This window comes from Megalobrama amblycephala, linkage group LG8, assembly GCF_018812025.1.
Source record: "Megalobrama amblycephala isolate DHTTF-2021 linkage group LG8, ASM1881202v1, whole genome shotgun sequence".
Classification (NCBI taxonomy): Eukaryota; Metazoa; Chordata; class Actinopteri; order Cypriniformes; family Xenocyprididae; genus Megalobrama; species Megalobrama amblycephala.
Window position 1 is genome coordinate 8,219,488 of NC_063051.1, and position 23,325 is coordinate 8,242,812.

Consider the following 23,325-nt stretch of genomic DNA (forward strand, 5'->3'; position numbering starts at 1 on the left):
ACACAATATGAGCAAGTCACTTTGGTATGAAAGCATATGTGAAGGTAAATTTGCTTATTTATAATGGCATTTAGTGTGTCTCAGGGCTGCTGTCAATCTATATTTCTATTTCACTATGTAATTGTTGCAACCACATAATTGACAGTATACACAAAACAAGAAATAAAAGAAAGGAAAACAATGGTCAGTATGCATCAATAACTTTCACTTCTTTACTTCAATGAACTTTACAACCTCATTTCTAAATGAGAAATTTAAATTGGAAAGTGTTTTTTTTTTTTGCTAGATTTCCAATAATGATATATATATATATATATATATATATATATACACATACACACACACATACTGTTAAGTAGTTGGAAAAGAAACCATTCTTCACCAATCAAACTGTGATTATAATTTGATCTGTTACTCTCAAATGTCTCTATGGTGAATTGGTGCGAAGCTAAATAGAGAGAACTATGTGCAGTGTCTGTATGTTTGTGGATTTCTCTGTCTGCATGTGTGGTTGCGCTCACATGAGGGGACATCTAATGAAATAGCATTAGCAGCTGATTGTGTTACTGTCCCCGGAGAAATGGAGTTATTCATAGACATGGAATGCAGGAATCAGGAACGATGAAGATGTTAGCGGTACATGGTGTGATGTGCACGTTACCGTCTGTCAGCACACTTTACATTATAAAAACAAGGCACAGAAGATACATGCATGAATGAATGTGCGAGTGTGGCACGTTTGTGAATCGCTTTCATCCACACAGCATCATTCAGGAACAGCGTTTAAATGTGCAGCCACGCATGGAGCCACGAATAGTAGGTGTGAACTCATGCATTAATCATCATTAATAATTCTGTATGCATAGGTCTACAAGTACAGAGAATACGTATGTGACTGAGATCCTGAAACTGCCTGCAGTCCAGGCCATCTGCTTAATTAGCCTCTCGTCTGATCTGCTGAGAACGAACATGAATTGATCGTTTGGTTGAAAGTCACACATAACTTAAAAAGAATCATGATGAAAAAATAACTTGAGGTCACATGCAAAGTACTGAATCAGCCGTTTTCAAAAGAAATGACAACAACTGAATTTGAGGTTTTTGGGTTTTTTTGAGCATGGAGTTGAGCTCAGCTCTTGCATGCTAAAAACTCTACAGCATCTGCAGAAATTTTCAATAACCTTTAAAATCAGCATGAAACTGCATTCAAAACACTTTTACTTCCGTAATGTGACATATTTCTGAGTGAAACAGGATATTCAATTGGGAAAACGAAGCCTGGCAAATGTATCCTTTAGGAATTAATTGGATTGTGAAAAGTGGACGTTCAATACCTGAATCCAGCCAGACATGAATAAAAGGGCTTGGTAATGTCATTTGTGTTGTTAAAGGGTTAATTCACCCAAAAATGAAAATTCTGTCATTAATTACTCACCCTCATGTCGTTCCACACCTGTAAGACCTTCCTTCATCTTCAGAACACAAATGAAGATCCGATGGCTCAGTAAAGCCTGCATTGCCAGCAAGATAATTAACACTTTCAAACACCCAGAAAGCTACTAAAGACATATTTAAAACAGTTCATGTGACTACAGTGGCTTAACCTTAATGTTCTGAAGCGAACCAAAGAAAAACAAAATAACGACTTTATTCAACAGTATCTAGTGATGTGCGATTTCAAAACACTGCTTCATGAAGCTTCGAAGCTTTACAAATCTTTTGTTTCGAATCAGTGGTTCGGAGCGTGTATCAAACTGCCAAAGTCACGTGATTTCAGTAAACAAGGCTTCGTTACATCATAAGTGTTTCGCCCTTTGCCCTTCACTAGATATTGTTGAATAAATTTGTGTTTTTTTTGTTGGTTTTTTGGCACACAAAACTTTAAGGCTAATTTCATTGCTAGCATTAATCCATTATCCATTTATCCATAGTTTTTGCATAATTTAACAAACAGCTTGATAAGCACTAAAAATATTCACAGTATCTTGATTTATTTTTTGATTTCCACACATCACACAAACTTTGAAAAAGGTGATTTCATTCGAATGCAGTTTTAATGTTACCTTCATAAACCAAGAAAAAAGTTAAAAACCAGTTTGTTTTAATAGCAAATTGAGCCCTGGGAAATAGCCCCTAGTTGAAGAAACACTTCAGAAGTTTGGGGTCAGAAAAATTGTTTAAAATGTTTTTGTCTCTTATGCTCTCTTATCAAGGCTACATTTATTTGTTTAAAAATACAGTAAAATCAATAATATTGTGAAATATTACTACAATTTTAAACAACTGTTTTCAATTTGAATATATTTTAAAATGTCATTTATTCCTGTGATGCAAAACTGAATTTTCAGCATCATTACTCCAGTCTTCAGTGTCACATGATCCTTAAGAAATCATTCTAATATGCTGATTTGCTGCTCAAGAAACATTTATTATTATTATCAATGTTGCAAACCATGATAAATATATTATTAGATAGAAAGTAACATTTTATTTGAAATAGATATCTTTTGTAACATTATAAATATCATCATTAAATGATCAATGCAATGAATCCTTGAATAAAAGTATTTATTTCTTTTTTTAAAAAAAGAAAAGAAAAAAATCTTAAAGACCCCAGATATTTGAACAGTAGTGTATATAATAACATTTTTTAAAATAGTCATGATTGTAGACAAATATTCAGTAGTGTTCAAAAGTGATGTCTGGTCTAGGACAATTGACCCTTTATTCTAAATATTAAGAAAAATTTGTTAAAGATTTTGTAAGCATATTGTGTAGTTGAGCTGGGAGTCAATTGTTTCATTTTGTGATAACACAATGAAACATGCCAAATTTTGCGGACATCATTTTGGAAATATTGATAACTGATTATGTTGTAGTTAGCTTTTTAGTTTTCTGTGCATTTTGTTTCATAGTAAAATAAACCTGTAGGTTGCCTTTTTTGCCAAATAATTTTGTCAGATAAACATCTTAACCAAGTTTAATGTTATGCTCTTCCCTCATATTTAAAATATTATAAATATTATTATCTTGTGTTTTAACAACTCTTGGAACAATCCTTAACTCTTATATTAATTCAGAATTTATATTAATGGGTGATCTGAACTGGAATATGTTAAATCCTCCTGATCATGTTCTGCTCCAATTTGATTCTTTAAATCTCACTCAGATTATTAGTAAACCTACCAGGTATGATAATAAATGTTTAGGCAATGCAAGTCTTTTAGATGTGATCTTAACAAATACTCCAGATCGATATCAATCTGATGTTTTTTTGCAATGATATTAGTGACCATTGTTTTATAGCATGTCTTCGGAAAAAATGTACGCTTAATCAACCTAGCATAATTCGTCTGAAACATTCTTTTAAAAATTTTAATGAGCAAGCCTTCCTACATGATTTAGCTGCTGCGGACTTACACAAAATCATTTTAATTCCATTTCCTCTGGAAAACAGCCATTGTATCTCCAGTTTATAAGGGTGGTGATAAAACAGATCCAAATTCATATCGTCCAATTTCAGTCCTGGCCTGTGTCACAAAAGTAATGGAGAAACTAATGAATAAGCAATTGATAGGGTTTCTAAATAGATGTAATATATTATCTGATGTCCAATCTGGCTTTCGTTCATCATTTAGTTGTATTGCAGCAGTTGTAAAAGTTATGAATGATATTTATAATGCACTAGAAACACAACAATTCTGTGCAGCTATTTTTATTGATCTTGCTAAAGCGTTTGACACCGTTGACCATTCTGTTCTATTATCTAGATTAAGTAATATTGGTGTGTCAAATCCAACCTTATCTTGGTTCTCTAGCTATTTATCTAATAGATCCCAAAATATAAAGATTGATCAGCAATTATCTGAACTATTAACACGGGTGTCCCACAAGGCTCTGTGTTAACTCTGTTTTGAATCTACATTAACAATATCTCTCAGGTGATCTGTAGTCAGAAAAATTACATCCTTATATTGGGCAAAAATTGAAGTAGTACCTCGGTACTAAATAGTAGTAAAGTAGTAGTAGTAAATATCTCGGAATTTGGCTCGATAGTTCTTTGACTTTCACTTATCATATAACTCATCTTCAGAAGAAAGTTAAATCTAGACTTAGTTTTCTGTATTGAAACAGATCTGTATTTACTATATCAGCCAAGAAATACCTTATTGAAACCACAGTTTTACCCTTGTTTGATTACGGTGATGTGATATATATATATAGAAATGCACGTAAAGGTGTTCTGGAACAATTAGATGTGTTGTATCATGCAGCAATTAGATTGATTACTAATGCACCCTATAGAACATATCATTGTGAATTATACTCTTGAACATCATTGCATACAAGACCGGAAATACACTGGCATATCTTATGTTACTACCAAATTATCTTCAAAAATTGCTGCAATTACAAACTAATACATATGCAACTACATCATCTAATTGCATCTCTTTGACTATCCCAAGAAAGAAAACTACTTATGGTCGTTCTGCTTTTGAATTTACTGCCCCAAATGATTGGAATGTGTTACAGAAGTTATTGAAATAAGAGACATATATTTCAGTTTGTGCATTTAAAAAATTATTAACGAGTGCTTTTATTACAACCTGTAAATGTTTTAACTGATTTTTTTTGTGTGTGTGTGTGTGTGTGTGTGTGTGTATAATGACTTGCAGGGTCATTATAAAACAAATATCCCACTTTTGGCCACTACTGTATAACAGCGTATTTTAATATAAGAGTAGGGGCTTCAAAGACGTGTCCTCTTGCTACCCTGTTACAGAGATATATGGGGGTCATGTGACCTAAGAGTTAAAGCTCAGGGCTGCTACAGTGGAAGGTTGCTGGACTGAGTAAGCCATGAGCGATCATTATTGGGCCCTTGAGCAGGGCACTTAACAGCAGGGTGCTGCAAGGTCTCTTGGGATAAAAGCATCTGTTAATTGACTACTCACTTGTGTTCTCCACTGTACTCCACTTTTAGTGCACTTAAGCTCAAAGTGCTCTTTAAGACACAATGTTCCTTCTCTTACAGCATGATTATATTATCAAGTCACAAACATCTTTTTAATGATCTATTGAGCCATTTCAGGTATATCCCAGATGGCACTGCATGTGTACCTTCATTCATATTATTCTCCTGACATTCTGTTATGACATCATATAAAGTTTTTGGTTCACATAACTGGTTCACTTGATGTAAAGTGCCACCAAACTGAAATTTGTAATTCCCACAATGTCTTGAACTGCGTTAATCCATAGTGATCTGCAAGTGTTGAATATTTATGCCACAAGTACTTCATTATCAATCAACGTCTTTATCAGTATTCATGTTACTTTCCAACTTCCAACAGCTCAGTGCCGCCACCATTTTTGGACAGTACTTCTGACTTCACGGTGTGTGAATACCCCAAATTTGTGATTAAAATTTAGAAATTGGGAAACAGAGACGTCTGTGTAGCTGTGTACTGTCCCATAAGCCCTGAACACATTTGTCACGCTCGCATCCAACTATACAACTGTCAGTTCGGCACAGATTCAAGAGTTTCTCAGAATATATTTCTCAGAATTTCTTGCTTTGTCAGGCATTGTAACAAAAGATTCAATATCAACTACATGGCTTTTTTGTAATACTGCACGATGTTATTCACATTCTCAATGTCTATTCAGCTGTTTGACACAAAGGCAGTCAGTTCAGCATATGGGCTGCATTCATGATAAGTTGTTTGGAGTGATGTTTGTGAAATTAAAGATGTAGCTTCATACAGTTATGCTGTGGAAGTACTTTGCATTCACATCAAATCATAATTAAATTTTTTCAGGATTCAGTTTGAAAGGGGTTGTATCGTGCATATTTAGGGCCGTCAAGTGATTTAAAATGTTAATCCAACTAATTACGTGAAATGCATATAATCACATATCAATATTTGTGGACAAAAACCCCTTTAAATAAAGATTACTCAAAGACATTACATTGTTGTGTGACAAATTTTTGGAGAACTCTTAAAAGCGTGAAACAGACTTACGTCAGAATCTCCACATGAAAAGATGGCAGAAAGCTGGTTGAATACTTCTGAGGGTTCCTGTGCCAGCCAACAAACTGCCATTGCGATGAAATGGGTTGCTAATGATTAGTTCTCTCCAGGTTTTATAGACCTTCTTGGTTCTAAGAACCCTCCTTCTGAAAAATAGAAAGCAAGACAGGTTTCATCTACGGGTCAGTGCATGTTACTGATCTCTCCTCCTGCTTTCGTTGAGAAGACATACTGTATGTTTCTTTAACATTCAAAGAGCATTTTGGTAACAGTGACACACTTCACAGTCTCCTTTGATGCAAAGTGAATGTTTATCATGGATCGGCAAAACCACATTACAAAATAAACCAGTGAAGTTAGTAAATCAAGTTAGCCCCCCAAAAAAGTATTATATGTATGTATATATATGTATATATATATATATATATATATATATATATATATATATATATATATTATATATATACACACACATACTTTTTTATATATACTTATATATTAGTTATGTATTAGTGCTGTAAAAATGATTAATTGCAATTAATTGCATCTAACATACAAGTTTGTTTACAAAATATGTGTGTCTGTAATATATATATATATATATATATATATATATATATATATATATATATATATATATATATATATATATATATATTTTATTAAACATGGTCAGGTCAAAGTGTCTGAATAATTTTTGGTTCCAAATTTGTATCAATTTTACTGATAGTCCACTGTATGAAGAACTTTTGGGTATAATATGTCACAGTTTACTTTATTTTACTATCCTGCACTTACATAAATGAACTTTAGTGTCCTGCACCCACTAGTAAAAATATATCAGAAATATAAAAATGTCGGAATAATTTTTGGTTTGACTGTGTATCAAGTAAAGTCATCTTCATTTATATAGCACATTTCACAATACGTGTGAATATATATATTACATTTGTGGTTATATTTTGTTCTTTTAAATACAAATGTTGCATTTAAATATACAGATTATGTGATATAAAAAACTCAAAAATGCACGCACATACACACACACACACACTATATGTGTGCACATATCTATATTTTTAAAACATTACGTAAATCATTATTTAAACATTAAAAATACAAACCTGATTCCAAAAAAGTTGGGACACTGTACAAATTGTGAATAAAAAAGGAATGCAATAATTTACAAATCTCATAAACTTATATTTTATTCACATTAGAATATAGATAACATATTAAATGTTGAAAGTGAGACATTTTGAAATGTCATGCCAAATATTGGCTCATTTTGGATTTCATGAGAGCTACACATTCCAAAAAAGTTGGGACAGGTAGCAATAAGAGGCCGGAAAAGTTAAATGTACATATAAGGAACAGCTGGAAGACCAATTTGCAACTTATTAGGTCAATTGGCAACATGATTGGGTATAAAAAGAGCCTCTCAGAGTGGCAGTGTCTCTCAGAAGTCAAGATGGGCAGAGGATCACCAATTCCCCCAATGCTGCGGCGAAAAATATTGGAGCAATATCAGAAAGGTGTTTCTCAGAGAAAAACTGCAAAGAGTTTGCAGTTATCATCATCTACAGTGCATAATATCATCCAAAGTTTCAGAGAATCTGGAACAATCTCTGTGCGTAAGGGTCAAGGCCGGAAAACCAAACTGGATGCCCGTGATCTTCGGGCCCTTAGACGGCACTGCATCACATACAGGAATGCTACTGTAATGGAAATCACAACATGTGCTCAGGAATACTTCCAGAAAACATTGTCGGTGAACACAATCCACCGTGCCATTCACTGTTGCTGGCTAAAACTCTATAGGTCAAAAAAGAAGCCATATCTAAACATGATCCAGAAGCGCAGGCGTTTTCTCTGGGCCAAGGCTCATTTAAAATGGACTGTGGAAAAGTGGAAAACTGTTCTGTGGTCAGACGAATCAAAATTTGAAGTTCTTTTTGGAAAACTGGGATGCCATGTCATCCGGACTAAAAAGGCCAAGGACAACCCAAGTTGTTATCAGCGCTCAGTTCAGAAGCCTGCATCTCTGATGGTATGGGGTTGCATGAGTGCATGTGGCATGGGCAGCTTAAACATCTGGAAAGGCACCATCAATGCTGAAAGGTATATCCAAGTTCTAGAACAACATATGCTCCTATCCAGACGTCATTTCTTTCAGGGAAGACCTTGCATTTTCCAACATGACAATGCCAGACCACATACTGCATCAATTACAACATCATGGCTGCGTAGAAGGAGGATCCGGGTACTGAAATGGCCAGCCTGCAGTCCAGATCTTTCACCCATAGAAAACATTTGGTGCATCATAAAGAGGAAGATGCGACAAAGAAGACCTAAGACAGTTGAGCAACTAGAAGCCTGTATTAGACAAGAATGGGACAACATTCCTATTCCTAAACTTGAGCAACTTGTCTCCTCAGTCCCCAGACGTTTGCAGACTGTTATAAAAAGAAGAGGGGATGCCACACAGTGGAAAACATGGCCTTGTCCCAACTTTTTTGAGATGTGTTGATGCCATGAAATTTAAAATCAACTTATTTTTCCCTTAAAATGATACATTTTCTCAGTTTAAACATTTGATATGTCATCTATGTTGTATTCTGAATAAAATATTGAAATTTGAAACTTCCACATCATTGCATTCTGTTTTTATTCACAATTTGTACAGTGTCCCACCTTTTTTGGAATCGGGTTTGTATATAAACATTAAAAAAATGTATATTTTTAGGTGAATACATTATAAAAGAAATAAAATATTAATTGCAATGTCTATAGCTAATCATATGAAGAGCCCATAGTGGTTTCTTCAGAATATACAGTAGATGAACAGGTTCTATTCTGTCATATAAAACCACAGGTATGGAACTGACATCATAGTGGCATCCCCACCTGCTGCTTTATGAATGACTCCCCACAGCGGCCATCAGTGCAGAAGAGTGAAAACGCTTACCATTATTTTACACAGTGATTAATTCCACGGCTTCATTACCCAGTCTACCATCTATGAAACTGTGAATACGTGTGTGTGTGTGTGTGTGTGTGTGTGTGTGTGTGTGTGTGTGTGTGTGTGTGTGTGTGAGCACGCACGTGTGTACTACTCTGTGTATGTGTGTGTGTGTCTCCGCAGGTAGTTCTACCCTCTCTGGAGCTACGGGGGATTAACAGGAGCATTTTAGCATGAAGTTGGTCGCTGAAGTGCTTTCTTCCCACGCATCAACCACAGACACAGCATTTGCCACACTGCAAGGATCCCAGCAAAAGCATCAACACGGCCCTCATTTTCTTTAAAACACAGCCCTCTTATCCACTCACTTTGTGCTTATTCATTATGAAAGGTCTTTTCATGATATCTGAAAATAAGTGTTCTTAATGCAGGTTAAACTGATGATGACTTTTCAATGTCACTAGTATATTAATACCACTTGCCAGTAAGAACTCGTTTCTTGTTGTTGTAGAATGTCTTTCTCTAAAAACCATGATTCTCCTGAATTCAATGTGCCTTTAACATAAAAACTCTCCTTAGTAGAAGACAAGTTGGTCATTTATAGAGCAAATGCACACTTTCAAGAGGTGTCCTTGAACAAAGTCCCTGAATTGTGTTCATACTTGTACAAGAGAGGTCAGTCTCAAATGTCCCATCTCTGATTTTACATAATTAGCCTCATTTGCCTCAAAAATATGCAAATACATTTGTTTAGTTATAGCACAAGGGCAATGAAGAACGGTCACTAAGTAATGATAAACAAGCTGTTGCTCAATCAGAGTGCACATAACTTGGAATTATTAAAAACTAGAATTCATTACCATGAGATTTACGCTGTGCTCTATCAGACCTTCTTGGAAAAGTGCAATAGAATGCAATTTGAACTTGGAATTCGAACTTGGATATCCACAACATCATGCATACCTGGTAGCAGACAAAGAGATATACATATTGTTCAAAACTTTGGGTCAGTAAAGTTGATTATAATTTTACTTTTTTAACTTTAGTTAGTGTGTAATGTTGCTGTTAGAGCATAACATCTGCAAAGTTACGACGCTCAAAGTTCAATGCAAAGGATGATATTTTCTTTTACAGAAATCGCTTTTTAAGGACTACAACAAACGGATGGCAGGGACTACAACGAGCTTCTTCCCTGGTTGGTGACATCACTAACCCCAAAATTTGCATAAACACCGCCCCCCGGGAACATGCAAGAAAGGGGGTGAGGCCATGTTGGGCTGCTTCAGAGAAGAGGAAAAGTTGTTGTAGAAGAGTGTTGTTGTCATACCGTCATTTTACGCCGGACTGCTTCACAAATGAGGATCAATTCAATGCTGGAATTGCACAAAAGATTAACATGATGGCACATGCTAGTCGACGAGTTGAATCAACTCAACAGCAACTACATAAATGTATCCACTAACCATTCAGAAACGTCCAGTTTCATTCTAAAAGTTTGCTTTTATGTTGCTCTCCATCAGTGTCAGAATCCGGTTTGAACAATGTAAGGCTGAACACCGTTACTGACAATCCTCATTTTGGCTGCGTGAGATTCTCCAGTTTTGTTGTTGAGCAACCGAAGCGCAAGCTGTTAAAGCTTCACCCTCTTCTGGAAAGGGGGCCGGGAGCAGCAGAAATAATTTGCATTTAAAGGGACGCACACAAAAACGGTGTGTTTTTGCTCACACCCGAATAGGGGCAAATTTGACAAGCTATATTGAGCTGAAACTTCACAAACACATTCTAGGTACACCAAAAACTTATATTACATCTTGCATAAGGAGATTATCCGTCTCCTTTAAATTGATCAAAAGTGAAACAAAATAATGGAAACAAAATTAGAAACAGTAATTCAATCAACCAGTCATATACAGTTCATTTTGGCAGTGGGGTGACGACTGTTCGATGGGACTATTGATTGAGGAACACATCCTACTCCAAAATCACTGAAGGACGAAAAAGGTTTCGAAGATGAGAAAAAGTGGCATTTTTGACCTTTGTCCTCCACCTTGGACACCATCCACATCTCACACTCTGCAGGTTGTGAACAAAAGAGCAAGTGGTCACTCTGTTTTAGAAATCGCTCGAGTTACAGCTGGGAATAGCAGCCAGCCAGACCTTGAGGGTCTATTTTAAGAGTCAAACAGCTGAGAGAGAGAGAATGAGAGAGAGAGAGAGAGAGAGAGAGAGAGAGAGAGAGAGAGAGAGAGAGAGAGAGAGAGAGAGAGAGAGAGAGAGAGAGATAAAGTACAGCGAGCTGTAATCATAGAGGCAGAGAGTCCCTGAGGATTCGCACAATGCTGTCAGCCCACCTCAGTAACCCCTCGGAGCTAAGCCTGTACAGGTCTTATCAAACACCTCAAGCTATGCACTCCAGACTCCATCACGGCTCACTGTGCTGTAGCATTGTTCCACAGAGAGAGCTATTTAGCAGAAATTTCAAACTACACAAAAGCCATGCACCGCACAACTATCTTTTGTCAATGTGCACAAGTGTTTGAAGATCTCCAGCCAAAGCAATCCACTGGTCATCCTCAAGTTTTGGTGTCAGTGCCTGAAATCATAGGCAAACTGTGCAAATTTATGAATGTCGCTGGCAGATAAAAGACTTGGCCCGTCAAATGATGGAAGCAAATTTAGAAAGTGTCACCCAAAATAAATATTTATCTGTCGTAACATTGTGAGACTTCACCTCATCACAACAGAGCAGAGATAGTCTCGCTGGGCAGCCTGCCTTTGGATATCAAACTTGGCTCAGCTGGAAGCCTAGCTTTGATTTTTCAAAAGGATGATCGTGTATGTCTGATTGCTCCGACTCACTGCAGGGCACAGTGGGAAGATATCAGTGTGTCTGTATTAATGTTCTGGAACAGGTAAACATGGCTCACGGGGAGGGTAATTGTGTGGGGATCCAGCGCAGGTCAAAGTTCATGCATCGAACTGGACAGATGCTTGCTGAATATTCATACTATTTGACTATTTCAACAGCCAAAATACAAAGATTGCAATTCATATTTGCATGCGAGGAAATAGATTAAAAATGAATTGAAATTCAAAGGAATTAATATAACTGTAATGAACTAGAAAATAAGTTTGTTAAGACAAAAAAATATATATATTTCAACATCTTTGTGGCTGATGCAATTACACACTCATTAATTCAAAAGGAAGCCAATTCTTCACTTCAGAATTTTGCCCAACCATGGACTCGGAAAATATATAAAGGTAGAACCGAAGAAAAAGAAAGTGATAATTTATTGTTTTCACGTGACGTCACACCCTTATAGCAACGCCCACCTGGAGGGCAAAAAAAGTTTTTTTTCCCATTTTTACCAGGTTTGTGCCTAAGTACTAATGTAGTAAGACAGTGATATTAAAAGACCAAATTCAGTATACACCTTATTGATAATGCATACACTCTTTGCTACGCATGGTTACTTTATGTATTTTAGGTGGGCATCGAGGGTGTGTGTAGAAGCACATTGTCATGACTTTTTACGCTTTAAAGGTGCCCTCGAATGAAAAATTGAATTTATCTTGGCATAGTTAAATAACAAGAGTTCAGTACATGGAAATGACATACAGTGAGTCTCAAACTCCATTGTTTCCTCCTTTTTATATAAATCTCATTTGTTTAAAAGACCTCAGAAGAACAGGCGAATCTCAACATAACACCGACTACGTAACAGTCGGGGTGTACGCCCCCAATATTTGCATATGCCAGCCCACGTTTCCAACATTATAAAAGGCATTAGACAAGGGCAGCCAGTATTAACGTCTGGATGTGCACAACCAAATCATCAGGCTAGGTAAGCAAGCAAGAACAATAGCGAAAAATGGCAGATGGAGCAATAATAACTGACATGATCCATGATAACATGATGTTTTTAGTGATATTTGTAAACTGTCTTTCTAAATGTTTCGTTAGCATGTTGCTAATGTACTGTTAAATGTGGTTAAAGTTACCATCGGTTATTACTGTATTCACGGAGACAAGAGAGCCGTCGCTATTTTCATTTTTAAACACTTGCAGTCTGTATAATGCATAAACACAACTTCATTCTTTATAAATCTCTCCAACAGAGTAGCATTAGCCGTTAGCCACGGAGCACTATCAAACTCATTCAAAATCAGAAGTAAACAATATAACAGTATACAATACTCACATAATCTGACGCATACATGCCGCATGCATGACGAACACTTTGTAAAGATCCATTTTGAGGGTTATATTAGCTGTGTAAACTTTGTTAAGGCACTGTTCAAGGCAAGCGCAAGCTCTGTGGGCGTGGACCACGGGATTTAAAGGGGCCGCAGCATAAAATCGGCGTGTTTATAATGATGCCCCAAAATAGGCAGTTAAAAAAAATAAAAAAAAAAAAATCTATGGGGTATTTTGATCTGAAACTTCACAGACACATTCAGGGGACACCTTAGACTTATATTACATCTTTTAAAAACATAATCTATGGCACCTTTAATATTTTATCGTTATTGTATGTTATGATGTCTTATGGATTGTCTTAAGGATGGATTGCTGAATCTCCTGTCTGAACAAAAATTTACCTTCGGGTACTAATAAAGATACCTTGACCTTGATACTATGTACACACAGGCAGATGAACCCAGAATATAAACACAACACGCAGTTTCTCAAAGGATTAGCTCACTTCAGAATTCAAATTTCCTGATAATATACTAACCCCCATGTCATCCAAGATGTTTATGTCTTTCTTTCTTCAGTCGAAAAGAAATTATGGCTTTTGTGGAAAACATTCCAGGATTTTTCTTCATATAGTGGACATCAATACCAATGGATTGAAGGTCCAAATTACAGTTTCAATGCAGCTTCAAAGGGCTCTACATTAGGGTCTTGTCTAGTGAAATGATTGGTCATTTTCTAAAAAAAAAAAAAAAAAAAAAAAAAAGAAAATTTCTACACTTTTTAAATGCTCATCTTGCACTAGCTCTGCGATGCGCCATGCATTACGTAATTGCGTTGGAAAGGTCACGTGTGACGTAGGCGGAAGTACCGCGGAGGGTTGAAAAACTCATCATTGTATTACCTTTTTTTTAAAGGCCATTTGACTAAGTCTTTGCACGTTCATTTTGTAAACACTTACTTCCGCCTACTTCACGCGTGACCTTATCAAATACTATTCAAATATTTACACAAGATTGTGCATTTCATGTAAATACAGTTTTAAATGACATAAATAATGACAGAATTTTCATTTTATGGATGAATTGTCCCTTAAAACAACTTTATGACTAATTCATGCGTGCTTATTCTCATGTTAAGTGTGTGTTTATGCAACAGATGTAGTAAAATAAATTGTTTACATGCCTATAATTACTTTTAAGTAATCACAAGCATCAGCATTAATTAATAACTAATCTAAGCTGCAATCATCAGTACGGTATTTAATGTAATTGAATTAAAACGCTCGCACACACCTGGCAGTCAAGAGCTCAAAAAAACACTCTTGCCTCGCTTTGTTGCTAAGAATCATTTCACAGCTGATGAGACCTGCATTAATTTATTACAATTTCACTATTTACATTTCTTGTACACCTTGAATGACTTTGAATAACTAGGTCAGGCTGGCAATTTAAATTCAATCAGTTTAACTGATCCTTCACTATGCCCTATAACATTAAAATGTCACTGATCAATTCTTCCAAAGCGTTTGCTCATCTAGTGCAAGTCTATTGAGGACCTGTATCAGCAATTACACCTACTGTACAAGATAACGTTAATTTATGTGTTGATTTAGGCCAGAAGATCACAGTACCATAGGGAACGCATTGTAGAAATGTTCTATTCACTTTCACAAATGGTATCACATAATGTCAGCGGCTGAACAAGATGTTATATACATGGGTTATAATGCCTATTATTAATAGGTATATATAAATTGACCTTTATGATAATTGTGTTCCAATGAGATGATTGGTTTGTGTGTTATCAGGTTGCTGAAATGTTGTATAATGATTGTCTTCAAGTATCACAGCCTTGGCTGAAGGTTGTCTTCATTGTTGCAAGTCGTGCCTATATTGCAGGGGAGCCAATACCAACTCATAAAGATGCTCTTGGGTGCATTTGTACACTTCTGTATTGCCTGTGTGTGGGACAAATTTATTGTGTCCTGTTGTGTGTCCTCCACAGCAAACTATTGAGAAACACGGAGCAAGGTTTTGAGTTTTGTAACAGTGCGCTGAAGTATATTTCATTGAGTGTATAAAGTGAAGATGGGAATGGAAAGGCTTTATGTCAAGGTTGTTGTGCACCAAAAGAGTTTACTGGAAACAAGAGGCATCTTCACACTGCTGGAGCAGAAGTCATGTGATGCATTGGCTTACCTTCTTCAGCAGGGGCACACGGTAGTATGGTTTCATAAGCCACCGCCACAGTGCCCTTGAGCAAGACACGTAAGCCCACATTGTTCCAGGGGTATTGTCCTTATATATAAAAAAGTATAGTTAGTTGCATTGAATAAGAAAATTAAGAGCAATGTAATTCTAATAAAAATAATGAAATGCTCAAGCTGGTGAACAAGTGAATAACTCCAGTATGCATGCTTGAAGGTCTCTTTGCAAACACTTGAATATATGGAAATAAAAATAAATGGCCTTATAAATCTGTTCCAAAAAGCTTTATGATGTTAGTGGCGCTTTAGTGCACAAGGTACTTTCCAGAAAGCAGCTGCCTGCTTATGCTGCCTTCTAAAAGTGGAGAAAGCAATCCAAAAATGCGCTGCAACAAGCTCAGTGAAAAAGTTTTTTGAGAGAATTTAATATTTTTATGTAGCAATGATGCATTGAATTGATAAAAAGAGAAAGTAAAGAGTTTTGGACTGTCACAAAGATTTATATTTCAAATAAATGCTGCTCTTCTGAACTTTCTATTCAAAGAATCCTGAAAAATTATATCATAATTTCCAAAGAAATATTAGCCAGTTAAATGTTTTCAACTGATAATAATAATTAAAACATCTTATCTCCTGTGTACTTCAATTAAAGTCTTTTTAGAGTACAGATCTTTTCTGTATTCTTCACTGATAATAATAAGAAATGTTTTTTGAGCACCAAATCAGCATATTAAGGATCATGTGACACTGAAGACTAATAATGATGCTGAAAATTCAGCTTTGACATCACAGGAATAAATAACATATTAAAATAGAAAGCAGTTATTTGAGAGCTGCATTCCGTAAGTTTTGCCTCTTTGTCGCCATCTCTGTTTGAAACCTGCAATTGCAGTTGTTTGCGGGATTATCATTTTTACGTGAGTTGTGCCTCAGCATGGCTCCTCAGCTCAGATGAATCTAATGTTTGCTGTCAGTGTGGATGCTGTACTTTGGAATCACAGATTGTCTTGAAGTATGACTAAAGTAAGAATTTTCATCTGAACAAGTAAGTAACATGCCTGCCACTTTTGTTCTGACCAACTAAGACAAAAAAAGCATTACAATAAATCACGCTGCCTATGGTGATTAAATCTAACAATATTATTATTGTTATACTTTCTCAATTGTTAATGTTAACAACATCAGCATTGCGTGACTATGTGTATTTAGTGTGTAGCATTACCTGTAGATTTCAATTTCTGTACAGTCTAATCTCTAACAATTATTTTTTCATACATACCACACAATCCGCCACCCAAATGATGTTTAATTATTGCAGCTGCGGTGAGAAAAGGCTATAAACGATCCGCCTCACAATGACGCAAAGACATGCTCGAATTTTGAAACGAGATTATAAAACATTATAAAACATTGTGATTCAGGCTAAGGTAAGGAGATAGTTTTGAACACTGGCTGGTTATGTACTTGCTCAAAAATTGATTTTGGATAATTTTAAAAAAAAGTTATGGACAGCAGCTTTAAATTGTTAAAATGTGTAAAAAAAAATTACAACATGTATTATAAGTCTCTGGTGTCCCCAGAATGTGTCTGAAGTTTCAGCTCAAAATACCCCACAGATCATTTATTATAGCTTGTCAAATTTGCCCCTATTTTGGCGTGAGCAAAAGCACGCCATTTTTGTGTGTGTCCCTTTAAATGCAAATGAGCTGCTGCTCCCGGCCTCCTTTCCAAAAGAGGGTGGAGCTTTAACAGCTCACGCTTCGGTTGCTCAACAACAACAAAGATGGAGAATCTCACGCAGCCAAAATGAGGATTGTCAGTAACAGTGTTCAGCCTTACATTGTTCAAACCGGAGTCGACACTGATGGAGATACTCAGGAAGAAGTTACACCTTTTAGAATGAAACTGTACGTTTCTGAATGATTTGTGGATACATTTATGTAGTTGCTGTGGAGTTGATTTAACACTCTACTACAACAACTCTTCCTCTTCTCTAAAGCAGCCCAACATGGCCTCACCCCCTTTTGTTGCATGTTTCCTGGGGAGGGTTTATGTAAAATTTGGGGTTTGTGATGTCACTAACCCGAGAAGAAACTCATTGTAGTCCTTAAAAAGCAATTTCTGTAAAAGAAAATATCTCCCTTTACTGAACTTTGAGCATTGTAACTTTGCAGATGTTGTTTATGCTCTAACAGCAACATTACACACTAACGAAAGTAAAAAAAAAAAAAGAAAAGTGAAATCATAATCAACCACCCCTTTAAGTGGATTTACAGTAGGTAAAGGGTATATTACATAAGGGATAATCCCAATGCTCCTTATTTAAATAATACATGGACATGAATATTCATTTGAGTTATTTTATTAACGTACTTGTAGAGATTGCAGTGACACAAAACAGGAGCACAGCTGTGGGAAACACAGGTTTGCCAGATGCATTCTATTTCTCACTGCATGCATGCGAGTTTTAAAGTTCTGCGTGAGGTACAATGTCACAGCCAGCATTGTCATTCACCCTCAGCACTGCAAAGCAAACAGCTGACAGCCTGAAAAATGACCGAAATCCATCTCTAACCTGATTCTGATTTCTTTTCTCTGTCTTTCTGTCACTGTCTCTCTCTCTCACTCCCTCCTCTAATTTACACGGAATGCAATAGGTTATGATTCCCAGACAGTGATTTAGCATCAATTTGTCTGTTAGTGATTTTATTTGGCATGAACTGACTCTTTCAGAAATTATATTATGCAGCATATTTTTGTGGATTAATCAATGCAAATGGTATGCTAATTGGATCAGGTTAAATCCGGTCGGCAGATGGTTTCTGTATTGTTCTAATACTGACTGTAATAGCACTTGTTGTGAGTTGGCAGTGAATATGTGCTCGTGTGTGTGTTGTAAACAAGGTCTGCTTCAAGATTTGTGTGTCGAGGCTCAGCTAACACTTGCCTGCTTAGGTCAGTGGACAGAGTAACTCACAGTGTAAATAACATAATCCCAACACGCATAATGAGCAATGCTGCTGGTGTCTTTGTATTATGAGTTGGCTTAGAATTCAATTACAGTGCCGGAAGTCATTTGCCACTAGCGGAACCAAACAGAATAGCAAATATATCAAGATTTTTCATAATTTACTCACCCGCATGAAGAACGTTGGGAAAGTTGAACCATTTCCGCAGTACAGAAACACTGAAATCTAATGAGCCTCCCTTAAACTCGCTTGGTCATACATCTTCATATACTACCTTAAATATATATTCTCATATTAATAATAATCATAAGCCCCTCTAGTTACCATTAGTTTCAGTTCTGCTGAAACTGCACATAAATTGGACATAAACCTCTATATACTGAAATGAAAATTGTGGCTTTTTTTTTTTCAAAGCATAAGTGATGTTTGTTTATTAATTCATATCGTCGGGCAAACCTCAGTTCATCCATTTACATTATTCTCAAGACTTTATTCAAAAACAAGAAATTTAATAATTCAAATATAAAATCTATGCATTACATGCAGACGATGGGGATATGTTTTAATTAATATTAATCGTACTACTTTAATAAAGAAAAAATGCTGTATGTGTATTTTTGATTAAAAGTGCAGAACAACAATGCTAAAAATCAAAGATTTCTCTAGGCAAAATATTATTGATGATGGGTAATTTGTCTTGTAAATTAGAAGAAAAATATCTCTTTTACTCAGAGGACATTCCAACCCAATTACCATAAGCTTATTAATCATGTGCAGAAAGGGAGCTTTGCTTTCACAACTTATTAAACCAGCACAATTTACTCTTTTAGCCAAGAGCTGAGGGACTATGATGCACACATCTTTTAATCAAAGAAAAAAGAAAGGAAGAAAAAAAAGCCACTGTATTTTACTTTAATTTATGGGAAGAACCAATGTGAGCGATCCATATTAGTCTACAGGCACAGCACAGGAGAGCCGTTTGTAACCTTAAACACAATAAGAGCACACAGTAGCTCCATCATTCTGAAACTACTGCTTGATCGTCTGGGGGAAAAAAAACACACGTTTTTTTTTTTCTCATTACTTTAAAGTAAGAAACTAATATGTGAATTTATATATCACTTTAGCATATGTTGCCTTTAATGTCTGTGGATTTAAATTTTAAAAATGAATATGACATTACCGTTTTACAGTAAAGACACATATTAAAGAGCTCTTATCATTAAAAAAAAACATTATCCCCCGGTTTCACAGACAAGGCATAAACTAGTCCCAGACTAAAATGCATGTTTGAGCTGTTTTAAATGAAAGCAACTTGGACTGACATATCTTAAAATATGTCAGTGCCATTGTTTTGTCTCAAGATGCACACCAGTAATGTTTTTTTCTAGTGTATGTTTATAAAAGCTACTTAAATATCCTAATTGAACTAATCCTGGCTTAGGCTAAGCCCTGTCTGTGAAACCAGGCCTATATAACACAATTTAAGCATTTACTCACCCTTTTGAGTGTCATTGCAAAGCATGCTGGGAAATAGAAATCCCAGCCCAGTTTCAGTTAAATTTAAGTTTGTCTAAATGAAAAGAAACAAGTTAAAACTTAAAACAATGAAACAATTCAGATTACTTAAAATGTGTCAGTTTCGTGAACTCAAAAGAAAAAGAAAGTAATAATTATTATTATTAAAAATAATTATTTTGAGCATTAGGGTTTACAGAGTTGGAGAAAGCATAATGGCTAACTTGGATCATGTGTGCCTAGATAACTAATCACATTACAGCCTTGACGTCACTGAATTTCATTCAGAGTTGTGCGACAGCCAATCACTGTTTGCGGATACCATTGAAATGAATGAGAAGTGCTGTAAACTGAATCATATCTGTTGTGCAATTGTCCATGACTTCTCTTATAAAACAGTATTTTTTTTTTTTTTTTGGTGTAAACTCTAAAAATAGATCAATCCAAGAGCAAACATGTTGAAGATTTGCCGATAGGCTGTGGATTCATTAAATGATAAGTCATCCCCCCCAAATTCCCCATAAAGTCATATCTGCTGGATATAAACTTGCAACTGCAAGAAAAAAATCTCAGAATTCTGAGAAAAAAGTCAGAATTGTGAGACATAAACTCTCAATTCTGACTTTTTTTTCTCAGAATTCTGAGATATAAACTCACAGCTCATATTACTGGCAGGCAGCAGAACTCTAAAATGGTCCAGAGTGTCAGTGAGTTCATCAGTGTTCTGTGGGGAACAAACTCCTTTTATAAAGCTTAATGGCCACCAGTGCTGAACTTACTTTGAAATCATCACCACTTCTGGAAGGTTCTGTGAAACTAGTGTGGACAAATTGCTGCTCCACACCCCAGCCGTCATCATAAGAGGTCTGCAGAGAAGAAAAATAATCAAGCCGTGCCCTCGGCCCCGGAGACGTCCAGTACTGCAGCGGTGAATCAGATACCATAATTGATCACGCTATAGGAAAAGGGCTAATGGCAGCAATACTGCACAACCTGCTTAGCTTCCTCAGACTTGCACATTCATTTGGGACACTCCATAACTCCATAAAGAGCTTTAACCACTTTAGTTTTGTTTGGTCCCACCCCAATTGACTTTCCCGCTAAATTGGAGGCATGCTTCATTCAATTAAGCCTGTGATGTGTTGGGAAAGTAATTGAATAATATGGAAATGCTGTTTTCTCAGAGGGAACAAATCACAGCTGTAGGGGAGACAGCAGATTATTGGGAGACAAAGCCATTTTAAAAACTGACGCACCGAGGTGGGAACTGGGAGCCACTACAAGACACTCAGCTAAGAATGGGAACTGTCAAAATAAATTAGAAGTGTGACTGGACAGTTTTAGTTCTGAAAAACATGCAAATGCATGGATCATTACACAAAAGACCTGTAAAATCCATTACTTTTTTACTTAACCATAGATCAGTGTGCTTATAATTAACCTGTAAGTACTTGGAGGTGTTCAATGCTAATTCAGTTCTCTCTTCAGTTAGCTGATAATTCATTTTGATTTCCAACGTGATCTCATTAGTATTCATATGTGAGGTTCTAACGTGAGGTTCTATGTTTCGACAGACATTGAAAAGAACACTATGAAGTAAATAATAACAGCTAATTAAACAAAAGTCTTGAGCTAAGCTTAATTATTGGCTGTTTTAATCAGATTACAGGGACAAAAACAGTGGTCCTACTTAAAAATCACTTGAAATGTCATAAATACATGTTTATTTACTGTTTTCAGCTTCAGAATCATAGATAATTAGAATTTTAGGTATTAATAACTGTAAATCATCAAGTACACAAATAAGGCAGTTAAGAATACCCATAAGCCCTTGCATATGAATAATTTAATTTTGTATTTTCTTTCAAAATCTAATAGTTGTTAGTTAATATACACTGTAACATCATTCTTATATTATTTAGTTATGTACGTTTCAGTGTTAAATTTTGGTAATGTTATCTGCTTTTGTCGTTTTTATTAGTGTTGGTTTGTTATATTTATATATAGCTTTAATTTATTTTTAGGTAGTCAATTTTCATGTAATATTTATAGGTTATTTTATTCCAGCTTTATTTCAATTACCATGAACGAAAGTTAATATTTAATAAGAGTTATTGTTATTGGTTGTTTTAGCAGCACTGGTTTGTGTACATTTTACATATACAGTGGGTATGGAAAGTATTCAGACCCCCTTCAATTTTTCACTCTTTGTTATATTGCAGCCATTTGCTAAAATCATTTAAGTTCATTTTTTTTCCTCATTAATGTACACACAGCACCCCATATTGACAGAAAAACACAGAATTGTTGACATTTTTGCAAATTTATTAAAAAAGAAAAACTGAAATATCACATGGTCCTCCTAAGTATTCAGACCCTTTGCTCAGTATTTAGTAGAAGCACCCTTTTGATCTAATACAGCCATGAGTCTTTTGGGGAAAGATGCAACAAGTTTTTCACACCTGGATTTGAGGATTCTCTGCCATTCCTCCTTGCTGATCCTCTCCAGTTCTGTCAGTTTGGATGGTAAACGTTGGTGGACAGACATTTTTAGGTCTCTCCAGAGATGCGCAATTGGGTTTAAGTCAGGGCTCTGGCTGGGCCATTCAAGAACAGTTACGGAGTTGTTGTGAAGCCACTCCTTCGTTATTTTAGCTGTGTGCTTAGGGTCATTGTCTTGTTGGAAGGTAAACCTTCGCCCCAGTCTGAGGTCCTGAGCACTCTGGAGAAGGTTTTCGTCCAGGATATCCCTGTACTTGGCCGCATTCATCTTTCCCTCGATTGCAACCAGTCGTCCAGTCCCTGCAGCTGAAAAACACCCCCACAGCATGATGCTGCCACCATCATGCTTCACTGTTGGGACTGTATTGGACGGGTGATGAGCAGTGCCTGGTTTTCTCCACATATACCGCTTAGAATTAAGGCCAAAAAGTTCTATCTTGGTCTCATCAGACCAGAGAATCTTATTTCTCACCATCTTGGAGTCCTTCAGGTGTTTTTTTTAGCAAACTCCATGCGGGCTTTCATGTGTCTTGCACTGAGGAGAGGCTTCCATCGGGCCACTCTGCCATAAAGCCCCGACTGGTGGAGGGCTGCAGTGATGGTTGACTTTCTACAACTTTCTCCCATCTCCCGACTGCATCTCTGGAGCTCAGCCACAGTGATCTTTGGGTTCTTCTTTACCTCTCTCACCAAGGCTCTTCTCCCCCGATAGCTCAGTTTGGCCGGACGGCCAGCTCTAGGAAGGGTTCTGGTTGTCCCAAATGTCTTCCATTTAAGGATTTTGGAGGCCACTGTGCTCTTAGGAACCTTAAGTGCAGCAGAAATTTTTTTTGTAACCTTGGCCAGATCTGTGCCTTGCCACAATTCTGTCTCTGAGCTCTTCAGGCAGTTCCTTTGACCTCATGATTCTCATTTGCTCTGACATG

General features: G+C 36.3%; 1 long non-coding RNA gene across 2 annotated transcripts; it reads right to left on the reverse strand.

The window, feature by feature from the left end:
• Positions 1-1,455: 1,455 nt before the first annotated feature.
• Positions 1,456-15,501, reverse strand: LOC125273238. 2 transcript variants are annotated; one of them, XR_007186026.1, is made up of 3 exons: positions 15,403-15,501; positions 6,030-6,184; positions 1,456-1,511 (listed from the first exon to the last, which is right to left on the reverse strand). It is a non-coding gene; the product is annotated as an uncharacterized LOC125273238 (long non-coding RNA). The 2 variants fall into 2 exon arrangements; XR_007186025.1 differs by lacking the exon at positions 15,403-15,501 and adding an exon at positions 13,206-13,264.
• Between the last annotated feature and the right edge of the window lie 7,824 nt (positions 15,502-23,325).